The 24,418-nt window shown below is 45.1% G+C and overlaps 2 protein-coding genes across 2 annotated transcripts in view; both read right to left on the bottom strand.

Annotated features, from left to right (window-relative positions):
* The window catches only part of LOC130841635 (zinc finger protein 182), a 64,919-nt gene extending 45,535 nt beyond the window's left edge, over nucleotides 1–19,384 (bottom strand). Inside the window, exon 1 of the mRNA XM_057717797.1 lies at nucleotides 19,280–19,384. The gene's annotated coding sequence lies outside the window, so the exon portion shown is untranslated. The remainder of the gene's footprint in view (nucleotides 1–19,279) is intronic.
* Nucleotides 1–24,418, bottom strand: part of LOC130841636 (zinc finger protein 630-like) — a 48,870-nt gene that overhangs the window by 9,697 nt on the left and 14,755 nt on the right. The window lies entirely within an intron of this gene.

Genomic DNA, 24,418 nt, shown 5'->3' with positions numbered 1-24,418 from the left:
GCTTTTATTGAGTTCGTGGGCTTACATTCTCAGGTTACACTCATAAACAATCAAAGGCCTCACATGACTGAGGCAATTATCTTTGTTTACTTCCTGGGTCCGAGTTGAGCAGGTGTGGATCTGAGCTGGGGGTGGAGAGCAAAACAGCCCTGGGGGCAGGAGACCTCTCTCAGATATTGGGGATCTGTGCCCCACCCGGGTTGGCCCCTCTGCGACTGTGCCTGTCTTAGGTTGTTCCTCCCTTGAGGAATCTTACCCGTCTCTGGCTAACCAGTCATCCTCCAGGGCCAAACACGGTGATATAAGGAAGGCTCTATGCACCACCCCTGTTGGCCCCTCTGCGGCTGTGCCTGTCTTAGGTTGTTCCTCCTCTGAGGAATCTTACCCGTCTTTGGCTAACCAGCCATCCTTCAGGACCAAACAGGGTGATATTAGTCTCCACGCCCTGCACCCTCAGCTCCTCCACTGCTCAAGAATCCCATCGCTCGGCCCACATCAAAAAGGTTCCCGAATGTCTTCCCACATCTCCCCCTTTTTGTTTTCGTAGGAGAAGATAAGCCTGTAGGAGAAGATAAGCCTATTCGAGTTATTTCTTTTTCCGTCAATCCTTGGAGCGTTCTTCCTGTGCACCTGAGAACTTAAACATAGGATAATTAAAAGACAACAAAAAATATCAAAATGCTTAGGAGACTGCTATTCATGCCTTTTATCCAATCCAATGGATGCAATGCTTTTAATCCATCAGCTATACTTCGTAAAGTAGCAAATTTGGTGTAGAGACTGCAAAAATCATATTGCATGCCAGTTATTTTAGTTTGTAATTGTTGTATGTCCAGTGTGAGACCATCCGCTCCATATCCCAGCAGATGTGTCACTGGCATCATGGCCATTCCAGATTTGTAATATTCTTAAACTTAAGGGAAGTTTCCATATTTCTGTTTGAGCTCTGCCATTCTCTAATTGAGGCCAAGGAAGTATTAATCCAATCCTAAGCCATAAGATGGGATAGGGCGAGTGCATGGCAATATTGGTATATGCCATCACAACCTTTTATAGGGATTGCAGGAGGAGTTTTTTTGGTGTAAACCATCAGAGACCACATACCCCTTAGGGGACCAGTTTCATACTGTTCCATAGGAACCATTAATTAGTATCACACCCTCCGTCCCACGGCAAACATCCCAAAGAATCTGATCTTGTCTGTCAGCCCATATCCGTTTTATTTTACACAAAGGTCTATCAGGGATGGCATAATTAGTAAACTTAGTCTCCAAAGCTCAAACCTGAAAACAAATGTACAAAGTTCATCTCCGGAGATTCTACATCCCATTCAAGATGGCGTTTCTTTGGAACGCTCATGATATGGCTTAATTCTCCGAGATGGAATCCACACAGGTTCCAGGCCTTGTCCTGGTGACACACAAGCAAACCCTCTTCCCCATGTGATTAACCTTCCTGATGACCAGATATTAGTCAATGGGTCCTGCCACCATATCAACGGCTGTGCATCATTAAAATGAGTCACATTCTTAGACGAGGCTTGAAAATGCCTCTCAGCTGCTGTGTCCGTAGCCTGTGCAGATACGTTCAAAAAATTAATAGTGAAAAGTGAGGGACAGGGATTTGTCATGTTTTAAATCCCGTATATCCCATTCGGCCCTTACTAGAGCCATCAGTAAAAATTATAGAAGCATCTGGTATAGGAATCCATTGAGTTCTCTTAAGAAACTGCAAAATGGGATTTTTCGGATAGTGATTATCAATTTTTCCAATATAATCAGCAAAGGCAATTTGCCAACTTACACAATTTTGGAAACAAGCCTGAATTTCTTTAGTAGTTAAATTAATAATTATATGTGAAGGGTCAGTTCCAATTAAATGCTTACTTCGAGTTCTTCCCTTCAGAACCAACTGAGTTAATAATTCTAAATAAGGTGACAAGGATTTTACCATAGTATTTGCTAAAAACAACCATTCCACAATTCCTTCATTTTGCATTAATATCCCTGTAGGTGAATGAGGAGAAGGTAATAATTAATTGCAGTGGCTGATTAACAGTTACTCTCTAATTGAGAAGAATGAATTTTACTTTCTACAAGTTTTAGTTCCTCTAAAGTAGCTGATGTTAAAGTTCTTGGACTATTTAATTTTGAATCTCCTTTTAACAAAGCAAATAGGTTAGACAATGCATAGGTGGGGATCCCTATGCATGGGCGAAGCCAATTAATATCTCCTAGGAGTTTTTGCAAATCATTAAGAGTTTGGATTTGATCTGTCCTCAGTTCCACCTTTTGTGGTCTAATAGTTGTTCTATCAACTATTGTGCCCAAATATTGATATGGGCTATGCATCTGTACCTTTTCTGGAGCTATTTTAAGTCCTGCTCTATCAAGGCAAAGCTGCATGCTAATATATGCAGAAGTAAGTAAATCTTGATTAGGAGCAGCACACAAGATATCATCCATGTAATGGATAAGATAACAATTAGGAAATTCTAGTCGTACTGGTTCAAGGGCTTTAGCAACAAAATTCTGGCAAATCGTAGGGCTATTCAACATGCCTTGAGGTAACACCTTCCACTGAAACCTTTTTCGAGGTTCTTTATTATTTAGTGCAGGCACAGAAAAAGCAAATTTTTCTTTATCTTTGGGATGTAATGGAATGGTGAAAAAGCAGTCTTTCAGATCAATAACTATTAGAGGCCAATTAGCAGGGATCATATTAGGTGATGGGAGGCCTGGTTGTAAGGCCCCCATTGGTTGTATAACTGCATTGACTGCTCTGAGATCTGTTAATAAACGCCATTTACCAGTTTTTTTCTTTATTGGAAATACTGGAGAGTTCCATGGGCTAAAAGATTCTTCAATATGCCCTTTTTCTAACTGTTCAGTCACTAATTCTGTTAGAGCTTCTAACTTTTCTATGGTTAAAGGCCACTGCTCAACCCATACAGGTGTATCAGTTTTCCAGGTCAATGGGATTGGTGCTGGGGGAAGCAGTAAGCTTTTACGAACAGTGGCCACTAGTGAAAAGATTGATATCCAAGACCTTCTCTATTTGCATTACCTTCAGCTGGAATGGGAAATAGTTTCCCTTCATGATATTTACCAAGACCTAACCCTGGCTGATATCCTTGATTTACTAGCATTTCTTGACTTTGCATACTATAAGTATCTATCGTTGGGATGTGGATTTCAGCCTTCCATTGTTGCAATAAATCCCTTCCCCATAAATTAATGGGAAGGTCTGCTATATAGGGTTGTAAGTGGGCTGGCTGCCCATCTGGGCCAATACAAGGCAATATTTTAGCACTTTGCTGCAAGCCATGAGCTCTACCTAAACCTACCACTGTAATGTCTGCAGGACAAGTAGGCCAGCGAGAAGGCCAATGATTACTGCTTATAATTGAAACATCAGCACCTGTGTCTATTAATCCTCTAAAAGCTTTTCCACTTATAGTTACTGAGCACGTAGGGCGTGTTTCTAAAATTTTTTCAGAGAGGAAAACTCCAGCCTCTCCTGTGCTTCCAAAGCCTTTCGTTCTCCTTACTTTTGTACTATTGCCAATCTTATAATATGGCAGAATAAGCAACTGTGCTATTCTATCACCTGGATGGGCTTTCCATGGAACCGAAGTTGATATCATCACTTTAATTTCTCCAGCATAATCATTATCAATTACTCCAGTATGAATTCTAATTCCTTTTGATGTTAAACCAGACCTTCCTAGTATTAAGCCAACGGTTTCTTTTGGCAAAGGTCCAGTAATTCCTGTCCTGACCAATGCTGGAGTTTCTCCAGGCAGTAAAATAATAGATTCTGCACAAGGAAGGTCTAAGGCTGCGCTGCCTGCTGTGGCTGGTGATAATTCCATGGCACTGCGGAGTATTGGGCCACTTCTGTCTGTTTCTAGATCTGATAGGCTCCCTTTGGTTGCGGGGCTAGGAGTGAGCCCCGTTGATAGATTCCCGACAAGGGGGTTCCATCCTTATGGAAGTTAGATTTACACTGGCTTGACCAGTGAAATCCTTTTCCACATCTTGGACAAAGTCCAGGCTGTTTTTGCCCTTTGATTACATTATCTTGAAAATTAACAGCCCTTCTATCCACTCTCTTCCTACATTGTTTCTTTGTATGTCCTTGTTTACCACAGTTAAAGCATTTCCCTGGAAATTTGTTATTTATTTTCAGTCCAGCCATAGCTTGTGCCATCATTGTTGCTTTAAAGCTCTCAGTTCCCACTCCCTGACACACTCTAATATAATCATTTAATGTTCCCTTTCCTTTCATAGGTCCAATGGCCTTCTTACAATCTGTATTTGCATTTTCAAAGGCCAATAATTGCAAAATAGTATCAGCAGCCTCAACATTAGTGATCTGCCGCTTGATAGCCTCCTGTAATCTGGCAATAAATTCAGTATAGGGCTCTTTTGCCCCCTGCATGATCTTTTGAAAAGAGACAGGAGCTTGCCCTTTAGCTTCTATTTTCTCCCAGGCTCTTAAGCAACAACGTCTCACCTGTTCTATGGCCTGATCTTCCATCAGAATCTGATCTTGAACTCTGCCCCAATTTCCACTACCTATCAATTGATCCAAGGAGATAGGAATCTGCCTTGCTCGATTCTGGTTTGCCATAGTTTCAGCATGATCATACCACCAGGTTTTGAATTGTAAAAATTCTCCCGGGGCTAGTACTGCACGAGCCAACGTTGCCCAATCAGCTGGAATCAAACGAGAGCCTTCGGCTACTCCCTGTATGATACCTATGGTGAATGGAGAATTTACTCCATAATTTTGTACTGCTTGCTTTAATTCTTTCAATATTTTGAAGGGTATTGGCTCATGTACTGCCTCATAAATTCCATTGGGATTATTAGGATCCACTCCAGGTGCCACCCTTTCATGAACAGTCACTGGAAATGCCATTTGCATAGCTTCCAGATCTCCCTCTTGTCTAGCCTGCAAAATGCCCTTCTGTAAGGGTGATAAAACTGAGTGTCCTATAGACACAGGAAAGGCATAAGCTCCCCCAGGCGGCATTAAAGAGGGTGGAGGAGGGGGCAGTATTGGAAGTTCGCCCTCCTCCACAAGTGGGGGAGCCAAGGGTCTTAATCCCTCAGCCATTTGTATTCCCTTTTGTTTTTCAGTTTTGTTTGGCACCGCATATGCCCATCGGTCCTCTGACAGACCAGCTTCTTCATCAGAGCTATCATTTGAGCCTTCAGGAGCCCATAGAGGCGCTAATAGAGGCTCTAATACTGACTTAATCAGAGACCACATTTGACCAAACAGAACCTGGTACGGGAGTCCCTTTAGAATGCAATTTTTTAAGTTTGCTCCCAACCTTATCCCCAAGTACATAAACCCAGTGTTAGCCTAAAGAAGGAAACTATATACAATATTCTCTCAATTATTTACAGAATTTCTAACAATCGACCTTCACTTGCTTTTTACAAGACCTTCACTTGCTTTTTATTCCACCTGCCCTTAGGAGCTGCCGTAACAGGCATGCATCTGGTCGATATTAATCTAAACTTTTATTTCCCATATTTTACCCCGAACATAGACTACCCAAGAGATTTACTTACTGGCAGGATTTTTCCAGAGGCCTCTTACTCTCCTCTTGGGGGCTTCACGGCACTTCCAAATTCTTTACTTTTATCAATTTCACTTTCCGTGAACCTTCGTCACTCAAGCCTCTCGAGCCCCACGTTGGGCGCCACTTGCCGAGACCAGCTCGGCGACTCGAGGTGAGTGACGGGTGCCACAAGCTTGAAGAAGACACAGACACAGACTGAAGAGAAAAGTGGGACCGGGGGGCTCAAGACCTCTCGGATCAAGAGCCCCGCTGACTCATCCCAGGCTGCTTTTATTGAGTTCGTGGGCTTACATTCTCAGGTTACACTCATAAACAATCAAAGGCCTCACATGACTGAGGCAATTATCTTTGTTTACTTCCTGGGTCCGAGTTGAGCAGGTGTGGATCTGAGCTGGGGGTGGAGAGCAAAACAGCCCTGGGGGCAGGAGACCTCTCTCAGATATTGGGGATCTGTGCCCCACCCGGGTTGGCCCCTCTGCGACTGTGCCTGTCTTAGGTTGTTCCTCCCTTGAGGAATCTTACCCGTCTCTGGCTAACCAGTCATCCTCCAGGGCCAAACACGGTGATATAAGGAAGGCTCTATGCACCACCCCTGTTGGCCCCTCTGCGGCTGTGCCTGTCTTAGGTTGTTCCTCCTCTGAGGAATCTTACCCGTCTTTGGCTAACCAGCCATCCTTCAGGACCAAACAGGGTGATATTAGTCTCCACGCCCTGCACCCTCAGCTCCTCCACTGCTCAAGAATCCCATCGCTCAGCCCACATCAAAAAGGTTCCCGAATGTCTTCCCACACAGGACAAGAAGGGAATTAAATTTTAGATAGAGAGGTTAATCATAAACTCGGTAGGGGAACTCAGTTTTAGGGGGACTCAGTTCAAATGCTCCTCTAGTCTCATCTTGAACCTGGGTTCCTTTCAACATTTCCACAATCAAAGACCCTCTGGGGGACTTCCCTGGTGGCACAGTGGTTAAGAATCTGCCTGCCAATGCTGGGGACACGGGTTCAATCCCTGGGCCAGGAAGATCCTACATGGCGCAGAGCAACTAAGCCTGTGCGCTACAACAACTGAGCCTGGGCTCTAGAGCCCACAAGCCACAACTACTGAGCCCATGTGCTGCAACTACTGAAGCCCACGTGCCTAGAGCCCGTGCTCCGCAACAAGAGAAGCCACCACAAAGAGAAGCCCACACACTACCACGAAGAGTAGTCCCCACTTGCCACAACTAGAGAAAGCCCGCGCACAGCAATGAAGACCCAATGCAGCCAATAAATTAATTAATCTTTTAAAAAGATCCTCTGTTTTAACCTTAAATCCAAAACCCTGTTAATTATTCCAGCAAGAGTTATTTGTAGACATCAAACCCAAACCTCTGTTAACTCATCTACCATTGATGTCCCTGTGACCTGATGTTGACCTTAGGCCTCTGTTAACTTTTTCATTATCAGTGCTTCTACAAGTAAAACCCATGATCTAAACCAGGACTCTGTTAACTCACGTGAAATAAAATTCACACTTTATGGCAAGACAAGAAAAATTTAAATATAAAAATTATTCTCTGCCTTTGGCCTCGTCTTTTCCCCCACCGTGCATTGTGTATCTGCATTATGCATTGACCAAACCTTCCCCATTGGCAGGAATACCTGCTCAACCATAAACAGCAACATTCTCCTAGCATCAACAAGACAACTCCTTAAAAGATAACATTCCTTCTTGATCTTGTAAGGGGTCACATGATCTACCAGGTTGACACTTAGATCTGGATTATGTAAACTGTCAATAATATGTCATTTGATGTACAGCCTTCTGTCTCGAAAAAACTTTATATAACTGTGCCTTGACTTCTAACTGGCGGGAACAGTTCTCAGAGCTTTCTGAGATGCTCTTCCCGGGTTATAATTCTCAAATTTAGCTCATATAAAATTTTCCAATCCTTTCTTAGATCAACTGATTAATTTTTCACCAAAGCTCTTCAACAGTCTATGATTCTCTTGTATAGATAACAAATCCTGGGCTACTGTTAACTTTTCCACCATCTGTGTTTCTCTGTATTAGATCTTAAAATTGGACCATTGTTAACCTGCCCACCATCAATGGCCCCCTACTCTAGGATTCAATTTTTCCTGTCTATTAACTCCTCCACCATCAGTGTTTTTTGCCTATGATCTTAAACCTGGGCCTCTTTTAACTATTTCACCATCAATGCCCCTCTCTCTCTGATCTAGAACCTAAGCTTCCAATAAGTCATTCACCACCAATGCCCCTCTGGTCTTACCTTGAATATGGATCTTTGTTAAATTTTATGACATCCATGTCTTTCAGGTCTGAACTAGAATCCAAGCCCTTGGGACTTGTCTGGTGGTACAGTGGTTAAGAATCCACCTGCCAATGCAGGGGACATGGATTTGAGCCCTGGGCCAGGAAGATCCCACATGCCACGGAGCAACTAAGCCCGTGTGCCACAACTACTGAGCCTACACTCTAGAGTCCATGAGCCACAACTACTAAGCCTATATGCCACAACTACTGAAGCCTGCACGCCTAGAACCTGTGCAGTGCAACAAGAGAAGCCATTGCAATGAGAAGCCTGCACACCACAAAGGAAGAGTAGCCCCCGCTCGCCGCAACTAGAGAAAGCCTGCATGCAGCAACGAAGACCCAATGCAGCAAATAAATAAATAAATAAATAAATAAAATTTTTAAAAAAGAACCCAAGCCCCCCTTGTTTACTATTGCAACTGGACAGTCCTTCTGGTCTTACCTTGAACTTGGTCCTATTAAAACTATTTCACTATCAATTCCTCCTCTAATCTAGACCTCAGTCTTGGACCCACATGTTTCATTTGCTTGCTATGTCTCAGGAGTATCTTTTTTTTTTTTTTTAATTATTTTTTTGGGGGTACACCAGGTTCAATCATCTGCTTTTATACACATATCCCCGTATTCCCTCCCTTCCTTGACTCCCCCCCCCTCGAGTCCCCCCCACCCTCCCCGCCCCAGTCCTCTAAGGCATCTTCCATCCTCGAGTTGGACTCCCTTTGTTATACAACAACTTCCCACTGACTATTTTACAGTTGGTAGTATATATATGTCTGTGCTACTCTCTCGCTTCGTCTCAGTTTCCCCTTCACCCCCCGCCCCCTCCCATACCTCGAGTTCTCCAGTCCATTCTCTGTATCTGCATCCTTGTTCTTGTCATTGAGTTCATCAGTACCATTTTTAGATTCCGTATATGTGAGTTAGCATACAATATTTGTCCTTCTCTTTCTGACTTACTTCACTCTGTATGACAGATTGTAGTTCTATCCACCTCATTATATATAGCTCCATCTCATCCCTTTTTATAGCTGAGTAATATTCCATTGTATATATATGCCACATCTTCTGTATCCATTCATTTGTTGATGGGCATTTAGGTCGCTTCCATGTCCTGGCTATTGTAAATAGTGCTGCAATAAACATTATGGTACAAGTTTCTTTTGGGAAGGAGTATCTTAATCACCTTTAGTATTGCTTTTAATGATCCTCTAGCATTCCACACTTTGGAGGTATCATTTCTTTCTCCAATACCCATGGTTGGAGTTTGGGTTATTCCCAATTTCTTGGTATTAGTAACAAGTCTGTGATGACGATTCCTAAAGTTAAATCTCTGTGAACATACATGATTATTCCTGTAGGATGAATTTCCAAAAATATAAATAGAACTGCTGGATCACAGGAGGGCAATAAGTAGTTCATATGAAAAGACAACATTTTTACCCCTTCCAATATGAAGATGCTTGCCACCCAGGTCTCTCAACACTCTGTTCTTCCCCTTGGGTCCTTTCTAAACAGGAGTAGAAAATGATATAATCCCTAGAGATATGTTTGTTTATCCTGTGCAGCAAAGGCTTAATATAGCAGGCCTGGGCTTCCCAAACCCTGCATATTCCAAACGTCTTCAGGGCTGGCCCTTAACCAGCTTCTAGGCAATAATCTCTGAGTCCTTGGAATATCTTGCCTGATAAGAGCATCTTTGTGTACCTAAGATGTGAGCCGCACCAGATAGTTTATGCTAAAACCTGATTTATGTGGAAGTACATTTTCGTATGTCTGGGGCTTTGGGCCACACTGTATTGGTTTGACCTCTGGAGGGCTGGAGACTAAGTAGTTAAGGTGAGTCACATAGGTACTCCATGCCTATGTGACTGACCCCCAATAAAAATCCTGGATACCAAGGCTCCAGTAAACTTCCCTTCTTGGCAATACTTTATGCATACTGTTATACATCATTGCTGGAAAAATTAAGTGCTGACCATGCAACACCACTGGGAGAGGATAATTGGGAAGCTAGGGCCTGGTTTCTTCTGATTCTGCCCTATGCACTTTTTTTCCTGTGTTGATTTTAATCTGTGTTCTTTTGCTGTAATAAACCATAATTGTGAGTACAACTACTTTTCTGAGTTCTGTGGGTCTTTCTAGTGAATCATCAAACTGAGAGTAATCCTGGAGACCCCAGATTTGACATCAGAAGTGACATTCACTAGAATGGCCCTGAGTTGCTGAAATATGGCAAAAGTATTGTTTGGGAAAAGGAAGGATGAGTGGATAGGAACTGATGAACCTTTGATGCCTTGATAGCCTCCAAGTCACGCATGGTATAAAATAGCAGCTGTGCAGTTACTACAGGTAAAAGTTACCAGTGCAATTTAGAAATGACAGACCTAACTCATGAGGAGTTGCCTCACTGGATATATTAGTGTTCTCCAGAGAAACAGGACCAAAATGAACCAAATATATAAACATGCACACACACATGCTTTATTATAAGGAATTGGCTCATTCAATTATAGATGCTGAGAAGTCCCACAATATGCTGTCTGTAAGCTAGAGTTCCAGGAAAGCTGGTAGTATAAATTTCAGTCCAAGTTTGAAGGACTGAGAACCAGGAGCACCAATGGTATAAGCCCCAGTCCAAAGGCAGGAGTAGATCAATGTCTCAGCTCAGTCAAGCAGAGAGAGCAAATTCTCCCATCCTCCATGTTTTTGCTCTATTCAGGCCCTCAACTGATTGGATGGGCCCACCCACACCGGGGAGAGCACCCTGCTTTACTCAGTCTGCTGATCCAAATACTAATCTCATCTAGAAATACCCTCACAGATACACCCAAAAATAATGTTTAGCCAAATATCTGGGCACCGGGACTTCTCTGGTGGCACAGTGGTTAAGAATCTGCCTGCTAATGAAGGGACACAGGTTGGATCCCTGGACCAGGAAGGTCCCACATGCTGTGGAGCAACTAAGCCCATGTGCCACAACTACTGAGCCTGCACTCTAGAGCCTGTGCTCCATAACTACTGAAGCCTGTGTGCCTAGAGCCCGTGCTTCACAAGAGAAGCCCCTGCTCACCGCAACTAGAGAAGTCCCATGGGTAGCAATGAAGACCCAATGATGCAGCTAAAAATAAATAAATAAATAAATTTACAAATATATACATATATATATATATATATATACACACATACACACACACATATATACACACACATCTTGGCACCCAATGATTTAGTCAAGTTGTCACATAAAATTAATCATCATGGGACTTCCCTGATGGCACAGTGGTTAAGAATCCTGCCAATGCAGGGGACATGGGTTCAATCCCTGGGCCAGGAAGATCCCACATGCCGCAGAGCAACTAAGCCTGTGCGCCACAACTACTGAGCCTGTGCTCTAGAGCACACGAGCCACAACTATTGAGCCCACGTGCCACAACTAACGAAGCCTGCATGCCTAGAGCCTGTGCTCCGCAACAAGAGAAGCCACAGCAATGAGAAGCCTGTGCACTGCAAGGAAGAGTAGCCCCCGCTCCCCACAACTAGAGAAAGCCTGCGCAGCACTGAAGACCAAATGCAGCCAATAAATTTTTTAAAAAACACATAAATTAATTTTAAAAAATTAACCATCACACTTGAAATATAAGGATATGCAAAATAACAAGAAAGAAGCTAAATATACAATCTCTTGGTTATTACTATCTGTAACCACTAAAATGAAAGTAGAGAGTTGAGGTAGCTTCTGACACTGTGCCAACCTCAGATTTCAACTGGTCTGAGCTATAGCTGCTAGCCTCAGAGCCACAACCAAAGGAGAAAAGAATATGACAGAATACCAGATAGTATCTCTACAACCTCTGGTCACCAAGAACGCAGTGCAGGTGGCAGGGGAGCAAAAGCAAGAAACTACTGACACGAGGGGGTACAGAGTGAAGTAGTGCTGAGAGTTTCGCTAAGCTGCTCCATGGTTTTGCTGCCTCAGCATCCATTTTGTTTGGCCAAGCAGCCTGCAAGGGCCTTAAACTGCCACTAGCCTGCTCATGCAAGCACATGCACTAGATAATAGCCCACAGAATCACAAGTAAATGTAGGTTCCTGATATGACTTCCTCAAGAGCCCTTGTGATAAACAGTCTCCCTGCCTCCTAGGACCTTCTCTTTGTGTAACCCTTAGATAAGACCCCTGTGGAACTTACCAAAACCCCACTCTTTTTGGTTTGAGTTGACAAATCCAGCCTTAGCCTGGAAACCCTAAAGCACTCTACCCACCGACCCTAATAAAGGCACGTGCCCAGGTCTTGTCTCTCTCTCCACCTGCACCCTGCCTTGACCTCCCCATGTGGCCCATATAGGTGTACATCCTCCAGGATATGTGAAGAATAAATCTCTTTATTTCAATTTACTTGTTGAATCTAGACTCTCCATTCAGCTCCCCAGGGCTATTCAATAAATCTTAATTTAACAAAGTCATAAGAAGGTTTTAGTTTGTGAATCGGTATCATCAGCCTCCCTTTACGCATTTTACAGATGCTAAGAAAATTAGGGTGATTTACAAAAGAATGGGGAACTACAATAGGGAGAGTAAAAGGACTTTTCCAAGCAGGCTGAACAAATATCTTTATATACATCTTTATATGTAAATCTTTAAACAGTTATTAAGAGGGGGCTCTGCTGCCTGGCTGTGTACACCGCCCTGTAGCAACCGAGGTGCTGGGGCTGGGGCAGGGTGATCTTAGACCTACCCCAACGTTGTGACCCTGCCACGTGCCTGCCCTCATTCCTCAGACTTTATCCAGCCCTGGGGGCCATCGCTGAGAGTAAGTAATGGGATGGTCGCCAGCGTGTTTTGAGCACTTACACATGCCAAGCCCTGAACTTGGTTCCGTGATTTAACTCTGTACTAGCGCTGTGACGGCGCTTCACACCCATTTTACAGATGCTGAAACTGAGACTCACAGAATGTTTTGTAATTCTGAGACGTGGAGTAACAGTGGGGCAAAACGGAGCATAGAGGAAGGTGGGTAAGACTCGAACTTCACTAGAAATAGGCTTTTTGGGGAGAGAGAGGGATTGCCTGGGAGTTTGGGATTGGTAGATGCAAACTATTACATTTAGAATGCATAAACAACAAGGTCCTGTTGTATAGTGCAGGGAACGATATCCAATCTCCTGGGATAAACCATAACGGAAAAGAATATTAAAAAAGAATGAAAAAAAAGAATGTATATATGTGCATAACTGAGCCACTTTGCTGTACAGCAGAGATTGGCACATTGTAAATCAACTATACTTCAATTTTTTAAAATCACAAAAAAGCAGTTATTAAGAAATGGGGTTAATAAATTGGACATTGATGGCGCCAAAATCAAGGCATTAATGCAGCTCCATTGGACACTGGGTGGACCAATGGGGCCCTCTGCTGTTCCCCCAACATTGAAATGCCCTAAACGAACCCACTCTATTCTCCCTAATTAGAGGGATTTAAAAAGCCAGAAGGCAAAAGTAACAAAGGGAAGACTGACCTTGAGTTGCTGGGGGTGATGGTTTGATGAGGGTTGATGAAGGAGCCACAAGATCCCTTGAATTGACCCTAGGCCTGGGGATCCAAGGCCATGTGCACATGTGTAAGTGAAACAGACTAAAATGGCCAGGGTAGAAAAGAAACTCTCTGGGACTCCTTGACATGGGAGACCAATGCACAGTTATTCCAAAATCTGTTGGTAAAGTCCTAACAGGCGCTACAGTTAGATTGGGAGGATATAGGGAGGCAAGAGTTGATAAGATTAAGATGAAAGTTTGGATGAAAATTAAAATGTGTGAATGGACTTTATGTGAAGTGGTTGCATCTCCCTTACCTGAATGTATTATTGGGATGATATCTGACTGGGGAACACTTCTCCTATGTAGTATTGTAAAACAGAAGGCATGTAAGTTCACCCTCTGGCCAGTAGTAATTGAACATGCTAAATGGGAACTTACAGAATTGCCAGAGCTCACACAGGTTGTTAATTTGAAACAGTATAGAATACCTGGTGGACAAAAAAAGATAGACTGGAGCTTATGGGAAAGGTCCATGAGTGCTACCCAGTGGTGACCACTAGAATTTTGGACCAGAAAATTTCCAGGCATGGCAAGTACAGTAAACAGCAGCTGAGAGACAATTACTAGCTTGCTATAAGGCATTAATTGAAACTGTCCTTATGACTGAAGGATTTAAAATAATGTTGAAATATGAAATGCCTATAATGTCTTGGTTAATTTCAGAAAAATACTCCAAGAAGAGAGGCAGTGCCCAAAAGAGCTCCATGACAGAATGGAAATGATTTCCATAGGAACATGCTACCAGAGGAATGCAAGACATCATATTCACAAGTAGGCAGACTCTTTTTCTTAGGGCTGACTTTGAAATCACCTGAGGAGTTGCCAAATCCTATTGCCACAAGGGTGGTGTCCGATGAACAGCTCTCTATTTAGTATCAGAAAGCTACTTAGTTTACAGATGGCAGTTCCAAAGTGGACAGATAATATCCTGTTTGGAAGGCCACCACACTACAGCTGACTCATATAAAGACTCCAACTGAAGAAAGCAGGGACAAATCAATTCAGAGGTTTGAATTGCCTGCTATTTTTCTTGCAATAACGGAAGAATTGAACAAAGAGCCACTACGTTTTGAGTTTTTACAGACTAATGGGTTGTCACCAATGGCCCGTCTGTATGGTCAGGCAGATGAGCAATAGAAAATTGGACTATTAAAGGGATTCTCCATTGGGGCACAGCCCTATGGAAAGCACTAGGGGAATTTTTTTAATTTTTTCATCTTTATTGTAATATAAGTGCTTTACAGTATTGTGTCAGTTTCTGCTGTACAACAAAGTGAATCAGCTATATGTATACATATATCCCTATATCCCCATATCCCCTCCCTATCCCACCCCTTTAGGTCTTCACAAAGCATCAAGCTGATCTCACACTAGGGGAATTTAAACGGTGCTGTAAAGTAGAACATGCTGATACCCATCAAAAGAACCCCTTTACAGGAGCCAAAGGATTTGGCAAGTGGATGTCCTGATATGCTTGCTTGAGGTAGCCACCTGAGTCCGTGAAATGAATGGACATAGGAAAAATACAGCAATGCAGGGATGAGCTGATCACGGACATATTCCTCTAGCATCCACTGAGACACAAAAAGTCAACCAGAACTGTCCCGTCTGGCAAAAGAGGCAGAGACTTCAGATTCCCCATATGTGTGAAGGCCCCACACATAGCTGGCAAGTAGACTGTGTCCGAATTCTGCTGGTAGTTCCAGGAGGCTATAAATGGATCTTTTCTTAACTGAGCTATAATTGACATATAACATTTATGTAAGTTTAAGGTGGACAGCATGTTGATTTGATACATGTATATGTTGCAATATGATTACCACTGTAGCATTACCTACCACCTCTATCGCATCACATACATGAGTCTTTTATAAATGAGTCTGGACAGGAAGAGACACTGTACTGGGCTTTGCATACTCGGTGGTGGTAGATGCAAATGCTCAGAATACTATAAAAGGAGGGACTTCCCTGGTGGCACAGCAGTTGGGAATCCACCTGCCAATGCAGGGGACACAGGTTTGAGCCCTGGTCCAGGAAGATCCCACATGCCGCGGAGCAACTAAACCCGTGTGCCACAACTACTGAGCCTGTGCTCTAGAGCCCCCGTGCCGCAACTACTGAAGCTTGCCTTCTCTAGGGCCCACGCACCGCAACGAAGAATAGCCCCCACTTGCCACAAATAGAGAAAGCCTGCACACAGCAACAAAGACCCAATGTAGCCCCCCCACCCAAAAAAAAAGAATACTATAAAAGGACTGGAATAGGAGCCACTGTTGCAATTGGGACCACTGAATTACATTTTTTCAAACCAAAGAACACACTTTACAGTTCATAGTGTCCAAAAATGAGCAAAGAGATATCACATTAAATAAACGTATCATGTTGCATATATAGCTCAGAGTACCAGTTTGATAGAGACCTGGAACAGGCAGATGTCTAAAGTGGGGGATATAAAGGCATGAAGAGCTGGCTTACACCCCTTCATGAATGTATGCTCACACTTAACATGATACAGGCCAAGGGAGAGTCCCTGCTTGATAGATTCCTCCACTTTTCTGTGAGGTCTGAGGCAGAGAGGGCAGGGAAGATGCTGTTACCACTACACAATTCTTTCCCCGCAACACCTCAACTTTCTTCTTTCCGACCTGATGCAGTGGTCCTGGGACCAAGGCTACAATTGCAGGTGCCAGAAGCAGGGATGATCACTAAATGAGAAACTGTAATGCTAACTTTAAACTTTTATGCTAGAATTCTGGGAATTCCCTGGTTGTCCAGTGGTTAGGGCTCTGCACTTCCCCTGCAGGAGGCACAGATTCAGTCCCTGGCTGGGGAACTAAGATCCCTCCAGAATTCCTAAGGACCTAATTGGGTGAGTTGTGCCTTCACCTGTTACACAGATAGGTCAAAGATGGCCTTTGTGTGTTGGCCCCTGGGTTGTTTATTTCTTCACTGCAGACACAGACCCAGTAGCTCAAAAGCCTGCTGATGCCCACTTAAATTTGTACATGTCCAATTATTTTATGAAAAGCCCAAACAAGCAGATTTTTCACTATTTAGAGCCTACCTGCTTTGCATACTCCGTGAAAGCTCATCCTACACCTGCTGGCAATAGACAAGGTAAGCCCCAGGCTGTAAAAGACCCATGTTGCTGCTGCCTCTCAGAGTTCTCTGACCCAGAGACTCCCCACTTTGCTGCTAAGTGACATCACCTAGACACATAAGCTCCCTCTCTTAACCCCCTAGCCCCCAGCAGTTCCTTTGCCCTCCTCCTCTTAGTAGCAACCCTCCTGCTGCACAGAGGCACTTCCCCAGCCTGCAAACCCAATAACGTTCGTGTGTACTACTGCCACCTTGTGGTCATATTTTTTTCTTGCTAACCCCTAAATACCTCAAACCCCTACAAGCGGCAATGAGAAGGGGAGAATTTCTGGAGATGCTTAGGAAATAGACATGGAGGTTACCCAGTCAGCAGGAAAATCAATTAGCAAAAATCCTGGATGGCTTCAAATGGGTGGGATTCAAAATTTGGAATGCAACTGCACCAGTTCGGCTTGGCACTGCTCTGTGAGGTATTACACTCTATATTTTGGGGTGTATCCTCCTGTGCTTCAATAGCCTGGCCAAGCGATAGCATCAGTATTTGAGTGGACACATGCCACCAGAACTAATTTGAGGGGGTGGGGCCAGAAGGGCCCAGCTGCATGGGGTAGGAAGTCAGCCTGCCCACCATTAGGCAGGTGGTGGACACTGTAAGACCTGTGGGCCTGAAAGAAAAGGGGGAGAGGTGCACACCCCTGGACTGAGGGGTGGATATCCTTGACTCCATAATGGGCTATAATGGAAGGAGCTCCCTGACAATGGACAGCGATTCAGGGGTACTCTGTGACGAGAGGACATCCTTGTCGCTGGGGACCACTATGGCAGCTAAACAAGCCTATAAGGCAGACGTATTAGGCCAAGGTTAGTCCCATAAGTGCAGCTGGGGGAGGCACCTTTGCAAACAGCTAGCCCGACTCTGATGCTGTTGCACTTAGATCTGCTGTTAGAGGTGGCATCATTCTAGCCCCTCCCTGGAGGGGTATCTGGACCCCAACCCTTGGGCTGAGGTGGCTAAAGCATTTACTTAAAGTGACAAAGACGAGGAAGTTATCTTCCTGCCTCTCCCAGGACTCCTAAACAGGGAGCCATCCTGCTGAATGAGAGAGGCAAGCCAGAACTTCCTCTTGGTGGCTTCTCACCAGGACACAGCCTGGAGAGGAGGTAGGAGCTTACACTCACTGGAAGACCAGATGGAGGGAAGGACCCTGAAGAAGATGACTGGTGCCCTCTAGAGGCCCAGGCAGCACGATGCCCGCACAGTTATGGTGAGGAGAATCTACCCTCCGCCCAGGACCACCCGCAAAAGAATACAGACAAAAGAGACAGGAGGGGAAGGTCAAAAAGAAGGGACAGGTTCTCACTTGAGGAAAGAAACACATCCCCTCCCTCCCTGAGGCCCAGTCCTTCCTTAAGGACAGAGCCCAGAAACCAAATGAAAAAGGGGCTGCCTGGCTGTATAGAATGTATCAGGCAGAGAGTGAGAATTCCACCTAACAGGGTCTGGAATTAAACAATTGGCTGCCACAGAATCAATGGAAAAATGGGTCCCTGTTAAGGGATCTTGCACAATTAGTGAGGAAGGGGAGAAGGACCCCCAGAGGTGGCTTTGGACCATGGTTAACATATACCTCGTTGATATGGATTTTTTTTTTATGGCTTGGAGGGCCACCCACCTCACATGAGGCCTCATAATTACCTGGGCAGGCTGTCAATGGAAAATACCGGCTGAAACCAAAGATCTCCTCCATCAGCTAGGGATGCTGGAGTGGGCTTATCAGGTAACAGATGGTGTGCAGCAGGATGACTGGGCAAGTGGGGGGAGGGTGCATAGATTTCTGAGTCCACAGAGTTGTTTCTCGGAGGGGCTCCTGACAAAGGGAAGTCCTCTTTACTGGCAATGATGGTTAATGCGAAAACAGTTCAAAAGTCACAGCTGCCCTTGGATTTAATAGAAACTCAGGAAAGACAAACTCAGGTCCAAGTGTTTAGGCCACCTGGCCTAAATCAAAATTACTATCGAGAGTAAAGCTGCCCCCCCTCCTAAGTCAAACAAACCTACAGCTTGGCCTCTGCTTAAGCGTGAACTCTGAGAAAACAAGACAGGTTATATATTAGTCAGAATTCTCCAGTGAAGCAAAACCAATAGGATGTATATATAAAAAGAGGTGTTTTTTTTTTTCATAAGGAATTGGCTCACAGGGTTATCCTGGCAAGTCCCAAGATCTACAGTCCTCAAGCTGGAGCCCTAGGAGAGACCATGGTGTAGTTCTAATCCAAAGATTTGCTGGCTTGAGGCCTACGAGGAATCAATTTGAACCCCAAAGCAGGAAAAAAACAAAGTGCTAGCCCAAAGGAGTCAGGCAGGAGGAAATTCCCTCTGCCTTATGGGGAGGGTCACCTTTTTGTTCTATTCAGGCCTTCAGCTGATTGGATGAGACCCACCCACACCGGGAAGGGTGATCTGCTTTTCTCAGCCCACCGATCCAAATGTTAATCTCATCCAGAACCTTGCAGACAAGCCCAGAATAATGTTTGACCATATGTCTTGGCACTCATGACCCAGTCAAACTGCCACATAAACTTAACCGTCACAGGTTATATTGAACCCTAAGGGATTGTAGCGTCTCAAATTGGAGGTTCTCCGATAAATCAGTGCAGCAATAGTACTTACTAGGGTTAGATTACGGGCTGCGGCAGCCTTCCCTTTCACAGGCAGCCTCATCTTCAGTACTTGCCTCTGGTCTCTACCAGTGGCCAGGACAGCCCCAGCACAGGGATCCAGCAGTCACAGAAGTGGGGCCCTGCCTGGAAGACAATCACCCTTGTATCACATCAACTGTAGTTTGGGCTCCAGAACACAAACACACTGGCTGGCTCTGTTGGACACAGGTGCTCAAACCTTCCTAATCCCAGGGAGCATACATGCTTTAAAGGGACCCCCCCCCAAAGGAGGTGACTGGCTTGAGAGGACAATTAATTAAAAGGAAAATTACCCACTTAACTATTAAAATTGGCCCAGATTTGCTAAAGGATGTCTTTCCTGGTTGTTCCCTTCGAGACGATCGCTGTTCCCACTACCGGACCGGCTCAGTCAGCAGCCAACTTCATGGAACAAACCCAAGGCTTTTACTCTATTGGTGGGCGCCACCCAGCGGGAACCGGTTACCATTCCATTATTGGTTTGGGTGGTAAATACGCCATAGTACAGGATATGACAAGGCACTGAGGACCAGGCAGTCACAACCCTGAGTGAACACCTCACTGAGAGGGGATGGGCAACTGTCTCCCTCCATAAAGTACAAGGCCCCTACCAATCTGTTAATTGTGGTGAGGGCTACATTCAGAACTGAGAAGGGCAAACTATTCCCAATCCAATAAAATAAAAGCTCCTACTGCACCAACCTCCCACATCAGCAAGGAGGCCCAACATTTCGTAGAAAAATTTGGATTCTGATACCAACACATTCTCACATCTACTATTTGCTAGACCCTATCTACATATTGAGCCACCTGTAAGTCTTCCATTTTGACTGAGGACTTGGGCTACAACAGGCACTGGATAAACTAAAGGAGGCTATCACTTCGGCTCTCCCACTCATGCCCCGAGGATAGGACTTACATTTAGAAGTTTCTGCCCCCACCCCAAAATTTGCTTCCAGGCGACTCTGGACCAAATGGACAGGCAAACCTCTACCCATGGGCTTTTGCTGTAAGGGGCTCTTAGTTTCAGCCCAAACGTATTTGCCACTGGAGAGACAATTTCTAGCAGCATACAGGGCACTTATGGAAACGGAGGCCCTTCCTGGGGCAGAGCCAGTTACCCCACAGACCGAGATTCCTCGTATGCCCTAGGTAATGGAAAAAAAACTCCCCATAAAATCAGATCTGCATCAGAGGCCCCCTTATTAAAGTGGAAATGCTATCTACAGGGTCGAGCTAAACCCAGCCCTATTGGAGTGTCACAAACTCCATGAGGAAATAACCACATACCTGCCACTGAGCCTAACTCACCTTAACTCCAGAAATGCCTCTACCCCTTGCTCAATGGGGACGGGAGGGAGGATGGTCAGCACCCTCAAAACAAGAAAAGCAACAGTCTTCCTTTACCAATGGAGTGAGCACAGAGTGTAAGGGACCAGACAATAGACAGCCTCAGCCTGTCACCCCCAAATCCATATGGGGCACAGACCACAGTGCCCAGTGGGCTGAGCCACTATAATAGCCCTAGCAATAGAGTATGCCTTTAACAAACATTTTCCCACCGTTCATACTTTACTGACTCCTGGTTGGTGTTCACCAGCTAACTACTTGGTCAGGACTTTGGCAAAATCAGGGCTGGAAAATACAAGCCAAGACACTTGGGGTAAAGAGCTGTGGGACAAATTGCCACACTGGCTCCCGCTCTGCCCATCTGGGCACATCACACCTCGGCTCATACCAAACAAGACACAGAGTAGGTGCTCTACAACGCCAAGCCTGGTGAACTAACTGAACCACCAAAGCAGCTGGGGCTCTGGAAGGAGGGGGAGTCTCAGACCTGTGGGAGGAGGCACATGAGAGGTCAGGGCTTTGGGGCATCATGGGGTTATGAAAATGGGTTGTTAGTAGAGGAGTCAGCTCAGCAGGGAGACAAATCATTAGGGACTGTACCAGAAGCCAGAAATCTACACATTGGGCCTACATCACTGGAGGGGACACTTACAGAGGAGGAGGGCCACATCAGAGATGGCAAACTGATTTCATTGGGCCTCCCCCGGCAGCGGCAGGAACATATATGTTAACACATGGTTAACAGTGGTGGATGCCCACACAGGCCTTCCATTGCTGCCTCTTGTGGGGCCCCAACCTTTGTTAATGTTACTGAAGCGTTAATACAGCATCCTGACAGCCCCTGGGAGTGCTGCCCTTACACAAACAGATCAAGGCTCCCAGTGCAAAGCGATGCAACAGTGGGCATTACAAAATCACATTGCGTGAGTTTTCACCCACCCCATTGTCCTACAGCAGCAGATGTCATAGAAAGACATCTACGGTATTTTAAAACAAGGGCTCCTGAGAGAACCTGGAGGAAAATGGTCCCCCAAGTTCAAAAGTGCAGACCTACGACGTAACTGCACTATACTAAAATTCACAACAAATGTAGTGACCACCCATAGAGATGCTGTGACCTCTTCTGGTGGACACATCCACACTGGGCACAACCCACTTACCAATTTTCACGGACATGGAAGCCTTGCGTACTGCCCACAGCAAAGGAACATCCACCTGGTGCCGCCACCTTTTTCCCTTCTCCCTCATAAAAAATCCAGAGCCTAGCAGCCACTCCCCCCCGATCCCGACGGGGACCTGCCGTGGACCACCAACTCTGGGACCATACTCAGCGTGCTTCTGCTCCTCATCCAATGTAAGCTGAGCAAACCACTCACCACCATCTGGAGAGAGAGGCGTCCTCACCTTCTGCCCACATACTCCACTAAATCACCATAGAACAATCTTGGACCAGCTCCCAACACCCAGGAGGTGGAACTAATAACACCATTTGGACACTACCCAAGGGACAAGCAAAGCTCATACTGCTGCCACAGATGACCTCTGACTTTTACCCCTGTTCTGTTGCCATGCCTCTTCCATACCTGAGAAGTTCCTCCCTTCACCAGTATCGACTACACACCCATTGATGGATCACCCTCCCCTGGCAAACTACACCCTACTGTTGACAAGGTCTGGAAACAACATGCCACATGCACAACACAGAGAGACACACAACATGGATCAGGATGGGGACCACGGGAAGCAGGCTGTTGGCCATTCAGCCTGGTCAGTCCTACTAACCTGACCATAGACACCACCACTGAAGCGTGCACTCTTCCTCCTTCCATCTCTACTACTACCAGCAACACCCATTCTGGCTAAGCCAGACTCTAAGATATGGTTTGTGACTCACAAGTGCCTTCTAATTCTGTGGGTCAACTCTTACTTCAAATATGTGGCCAATCATGGGCTGAGCGCATAACCAATTGGGCTGACTCAGGTGCTGAGAATGAGGTGGATAACATGCCCGTTTACTTGGCTATAACATTATAAGCTCCTATTAACACCACCTGGAATTGCACTAAGCAGCACAACTTGCCTTCACAGGAACACAGAATATAGGCAATAGTGGGAACCTTGGTGGGCCTGGGCTTCTGCTATTACAAGCCTCCCCTTGTCCAACACTGGGCACTGGGTTTGACTCAAAATTGCAGTAGATTTTTACTCAGCAGCAGAACCTCACAAGGATTCACCCTCACCAACCCCACTAGCCACAACTCTCCAATGCCACAATCGTTCCAAATATTCCCTTGATACTAACCACTTTAGGATCACTAATTGGTGAGGGGAGGGGCAGTAGGAACAACATATGTGCAGGACGCCACACAGTGATGAAAAGAAACACAGCCAGTCATGTCCTAGGAGTTATCCACACAAATTAAATAAATTGCCCAAAGACTGGAACTCTTGGCTAAATCTCACCATGCGTTAGCAGTCATGGTGTTAGATAATAGCATAGCTCTAGATTACCTATTTCTGGGCCCTTATTAACACATCTTGTTGCATGTTGGTTGTCAAAGGAAAACAAATCAGGACTTAAAAAGGAGAAACTTTTTTTCAGAAGGATTATTGGAAGGGAGGGAAAGGGACTGTTGCAATGGGGGAGGGGTGGTTGCAATAGGGAGAATGCTATGATCATAAGGTCTATAAGGGCCTCAAAATCAAGCAGAAAAAGGCTTTTCTTTCACAGGGTAAGGAGGAGGCAAGCAGATATAAGCGGAATCTTTCAAGGGGAAGTTGGACAAGCAAGGGGAAATGGCCAGTGGGGTCTGACAGGAAAGCATCCTGCTGTTGTCAGTCGATTCCCAGAAGAAGCTGAGAAGAGAGGCAAATTTCACTTTTTTTGTGTTTGCTCAGGCTTGGGGGCAAGCAGAGTTCAGGAACCTGTAGGAGGGGGAAGCCTGACTAAAGTGTGGTCAAGACAAAGCAGAGGGGAACTTCCCTGGAGGTCCAGTGGTAAAGAATTCATCCTGCAATGCAGGGGACATGGGTTCCACCCCTGGTTGGGGAACTAAGATCCCACATGCCTCGGAGCAACTAAGCCCATGCGCCGCAACTACAGAGCCCACACACCTCAACTAGAGAGCCCGAGTGCCACAAACTACAGAGCCCACTCGCTCTGGAACCCAGGCACCACAGCTAGAGAGAAAACCTGCACACCACAACCAGGGAAGCCCGTGTGCCACAACGAAAGATCCCACATGCCACAACAAAGATTTCATGTGCCGCAACTAAGACCAGACACGGCCAAAATTAAATAAATAAATAAAATATTTTTTTAAAAAAGAGAAAGCAGAGAGTAAGCAATAGGTAATGGTGAACACTTAGCCCCACCTTGTTTAAGTCAGACAAAATCTGTCCTTAAGCACTATTAGGGATGGAATGAGAGTCAATGGGAAGTTAAGTCCAAATACTTTTCAGGGGGGTGCTGGCCTTCACATTCCTGTTGTTCCTGAAGGACTGACCACTGTATCATCTGTTGATTGTGCTGTTAGGCTCACAGCTGTTGGAGGGCCTTTGAGATTAGGCATTTAACAAGACATACACTCAGGAATAAAATAAAATAAAACAGTAGTTATTAAAGTTTGGATAAGGGAGTAAAACCAAGATTTGACGTTCAGAGAGAGCCAGTCAAGAAGATTCCTAGACATTGGGCCCGAAGGGTATTCAGATAGTGGGGTGAAGATGAAAGTGGAAATCTAAAGAATTTTCTGGAATG

The sequence above is a fragment of the Hippopotamus amphibius genome, chromosome X (assembly GCF_030028045.1).
Source record: "Hippopotamus amphibius kiboko isolate mHipAmp2 chromosome X, mHipAmp2.hap2, whole genome shotgun sequence".
Lineage (NCBI taxonomy): Eukaryota > Metazoa > Chordata > Mammalia > Artiodactyla > Hippopotamidae > Hippopotamus > Hippopotamus amphibius.
The sequence above is the reverse complement of the archived record's forward strand: the minus strand, read 5'-3'. Positions and strand labels throughout refer to the sequence as shown.